At 37.0% G+C, this 4,522-nt stretch overlaps 1 non-coding gene across 1 annotated transcript; it reads right to left on the reverse strand.

Moving 5' to 3' along the window:
- Positions 1 to 882: 882 nt before the first annotated feature.
- Positions 883 to 987, reverse strand: LOC112510612. The gene has a single exon (XR_003068991.1). It is a non-coding gene; the product is annotated as a small nucleolar RNA R71 (small nucleolar RNA).
- Between the last annotated feature and the right edge of the window lie 3,535 nt (positions 988 to 4,522).

A 4,522-nucleotide genomic window follows, 5' to 3' on the forward strand; every position in this document is an offset into this window, starting at 1 on the left:
TGGACTCTAAGTTGAGCCAATAATTGAAAGTCAATTTGGATGATATGGAAGTAGACTAGAGAGAGTTGCTGATAACTAGATTTGTTATCTATATTTTCTAAATTGGGTAATTTTCGACAGGTTAGTCACTTTGAAATGTTAAAGTAGAATGGACTTAGAGATGGGCCATTCAGAACACGTCAACTCGAAGCTCTTTGTGCCCTCCTTTTTTTTTAAGTGTTAAAATGCTCTTTTTGGTCTAGTCTTTTCTAATATGGCGTTATATGCCCCACTTGTTGAAGATGTACCACTTCTACCACTATCACGTTTGGAAAATCCACCGCGAGGCTTTGGTCAAATACCACAGTTTCAACCTTTTTTTACAAAATCCACCACCTCTTTTTGGATATCCACTGGGACACCCTTTTCAGCAAGAACCACCACATCAAGATGATGTAAATGACGATGCAAAATCTGAAAATTAACAACCAAGGGTTGAAGCTCCAAATATAATCAATCTTGAAATTTCTAAAAATGAAAGAATTATGGATTATGTTATCTCGAATTTTCAGCAATTGAACTCAGGGATAGTTAGGCCCCATATGACAACCCTCTTTTTTTTAGCTTAAACCTATCACCATATATTGCAAACAAATGGACAATTTGTTAAATTACCATCGAAAGATCCCCAATCACATTTAAATTCTTTCATAGAAATCACTGATGCTTTCTTGATCTGAGGAGTGCCTAACGACACTCTAAGACTTACTATTTATTTCCAATTTTCTTTACTGGATCGAACAAAGTCATTATTTAATTCATTACCACTAGGTTTTATACCATCATGTAATAACATGGCTGAAAAGTTTTTGCGAAAATATTTTCCACCCACCAGGAACACTAAGTCTTGAAATGAAATATGTTTATTTAAAAAATTGGACGATGAGTTGTTCCTGATGCATGGGAGAGGTTCAAAGAGCTGTTAAGAAAATGCCCTCACCATGGAATTCCTTACTGTATTCAACTCGAAACGTTTTACAATGGGTTAACTCCCATGTATTAACAGATGTTCGATGCGACTGTAGGAAGGGCCTTTACATCTAGTACCTATAATGAAGGGCATGAAATTCTTGAAAGGATTTCAATAAACAATGGACATTGGGCTGATCCATGTGCCCAACCACAAAAGATGAAAGTTTATGAAGATTGCTTCAAAATTCAACAAGGATGAAAGTATGAAGAGAAGACTTCAGAATTCTATATCGCAAAATTTTAGAGTTCCAAGTTGAAGAAAGCGTACAAGTCTAAGTCGAACTTTGGAAGACTTATCTTCAGATCTCTGTATTAGAAGACTTCAAGGTTTGGATATCAAGCTTCTCAGGCACATAAGTGTAAAGTTTGAAGAGTTGATTTTCAGAGTTATTTAAGAGAAGAACCGAAGAGCTTCCAAGTGTCAAATCTGAAAACGAAGTCTGAAGACCATGAGTTTAGAGTTACTCTAACTTTGAACGAGAGGATGATGCTGATCTTGTAAACAGACTATTAGCGATAGGATTATCTTTCCAAGTTTGTAGGATCTTATTTCTTTTTTAATAGAATAGATGATTCTTTAATATATATATATATATAGGTATCTTGTTTATTCATTGAACAATTTAAATTTATTCATTCATTGTAAGCAGATTGCTCTGCATATTCAGTCTTCAATTCAATAAATCAAAACCTTTGGCTATTCATGCTCTAGTGTTGTTGTTATTATTGTTCATAATCTTGATACACGGGTACTTTCCATTGGTATCAGAGCCAACAACTTTCAAATTCTACTCCATATTGTTGAATCGATCTCACTATATCAAGATGTCAGAGTATGTTACCATCGGATCAGAGACAAAGCCTTCTGCTTTGTTCGTAGAGGAATACCACCAATGGAGGACCCGCATGATCCAGTTCCTTGAAAAAATTGATGAAGAGTTGATGAATTCAATTCTCAATGGGACCCATCGAACCCTTCATTGAAATTTCTGCAATCCCCAGAATAGAGAATACTCCTGCAATCCCTGCATTTAGGATTAGAAAAGATCCTAGTATGTTCAATGCAGAAGAGCAAATATTGACAGGAGGGCTCTCACTCTCCTAACCATGGCTCCATCAAATGAAATATTCAACAGGGTATACAACTTGACTTTTGCTAAAGCGAAGTGGGATGAGGTAGAGTCCCAAATGAAGGGAGGTGAGAAGGATATGCAAAATAAGGTAAATATCTGCATAGGAGCCTATGAGGGCTTCAAAGCAAGGGAATCTGAATCTCTCTCAGAAACTTATGGAAGATTCAATGACATTTTCTCAATGACCTAAGAGTGGTGTGCAAAAGATAAACTCAGAAATAAACAACAAATTTTTGAAAAATCTTAGGCCAGAATGGGATGTTTTTGCTGATAATCTTCTTACTAGAAATTTGGTCAAGAAAAGCATCCATGATATCTTTGGCATACTAAACCAACATGAAGAAAAGGTTATTGAGAGAATGAAAGAGAGGAAAAAGTTTCATGATTCCCTTGCCCTCATCTCTGAGAGGAAATACAAAAGTAGCTCCAAGAGAGCTTCAAAGTTAGTGGAGACCCCGGAGATTGCCTTGTATCTGACTTAGAAAGTGACGACTCTCATCTGGAGTTAAAGAAGATGTAGAGAACTTGGCCTTACTCACCAAGGCCTTCAATAAATAGTTTGCTAAAAGAAGTCATTCAAAGTCTAGTGACCACTTCAAAAAGGGCAATGGTGAGAGAAAACATGGGTATGAAATGAAGAGCTATGAGAATAAGACTGATAGAAAAGAAGAAAAAGAGAAGAGCAAGGAGAAAGAAGAAGAAGAAGTCCCAAGATGCTTCAACCGTAGGAAAGTTGGGCATTTTTCTTATTAGACCCCATAATCCATAAAGCGTAAAAGTAATGAAAAACAATAAGTGATAAAGAACCAGAAGACCGATGAAGACATCAAGGCAGAATTGACCAAGTCTGGAGAACAACTAGATGGTCTATGAACAACCAGAGATGCGATGGAAAGAGCATCTTCATCACCCCTCTGGTCAACAACACTTAGAGTTTTCTTCAACAATTCAACCAGAGGCATACAATGAAGATATGAAGATAAGGTTGATTCATCATCCCATGATAGACAGCCGGAGATGACAAGTCGACAGCTGGATTTCAAGTTTATTTTAATATTATAGTTGATCAATAGTTTAGATAAACATTATCTGTTAATAGAATATTAGCTAAATAGTCTCACTAGATAGTTATCTTCTAATTAGCTTACTAGTATAAATAGGTGATTAGGCCTATTGTATTAAATGTCGCTTTTACGTTTTTCTTATTAATAAAGTGAAACCTTTGACACTCAAGATTGTTCTTTGATGTTCATAATTTATTCTTTAGTGTTCATCACTTTGTTCATTAAAACATTATAATTTGGTTATTCTTAACTCGATTATTAGTGTTATTGAGAGATCTGGGATCAATAATTGGTATCAGAGCCAATTGATTGTTTTTCCAATCAAACGATCATTCAAAATCTCTCAATTTTTGTCTCTCTCTCACCAAAACGTAAAATCTCTCTTCTAAAAATTCTCAATGGCCAACTGGAATTCTGCGTATAGTGTTGGCTCCCTCACCAAACCTCCAACTCTTCAACGAGAAGAATACCCACAATCGAAGATAAGAATGGTGAACTTCTTGGAAGGAATGGACAGGAACCTCCTGCGATCTGTAATGCAGGGTCCTTACATTCCACAAACTCTTGTCCCAAGAGTCCCAGGAACAAACACCACAGCTGAAATTTCTGCCTACTACATGCCCAAGGATGAGAAGAATTGGGATGAAGACGACATAGAACGGGTAGAGACTGACAAGAAAGCCAAACGACTGATAATCATGGCCATACCCAATGAAATCTTCCAATCCCTCGATGCATGTTCCACAGCCAAGGAACTATGGGATGAACTGGCAAGCCAACTGGAAGGAGGGGTTAAAACGAAGAAAAAATCGTAGAGCACAATGTCTCAACGAATACACAAACTTCAAGGCCCTTCCTAATGAACCGATTCAGAAGACATACGAACGTTTCAACACATTGATAAATCAATGTCGTCGAAACGACATCTCCAGAACTAAGGAAGAAAACAATGTTTTATTCCTAAAAAGTCTTGGCGATGAATGGACTCAGCTGTCTATGTCCCTTCAAGCAAATCAGGACCTAGACGGTTGGTCACTTCATGATCTGTATGGAACGCTTGCAGCACAAGAGAACGACATTATGAAGAAGAAGGTATCCATCGGTGGACCTCTCGCTCTTGCTGCTGATGAAAGGGAAATATCAAGGACCCCTATCAGAGAACATAAGAAGAAAGAAAAGAAAGCACTGGTGGTAGAATCAGAATCTGAAGACAAACTTCTGAATCAGATGATGAAATTAAAGCCTTTGCCAAATCTCTGGCCTTGATTACAAAGCAGTTCTAGAAAAAGTTCATCAAGAAACCCTATGAACGAA

This window comes from Cynara cardunculus (genome assembly GCF_001531365.2).
Source record: "Cynara cardunculus var. scolymus isolate 2C chromosome LG 3, CcrdV1, whole genome shotgun sequence".
Classification (NCBI taxonomy): domain Eukaryota; kingdom Viridiplantae; phylum Streptophyta; class Magnoliopsida; order Asterales; family Asteraceae; genus Cynara; species Cynara cardunculus.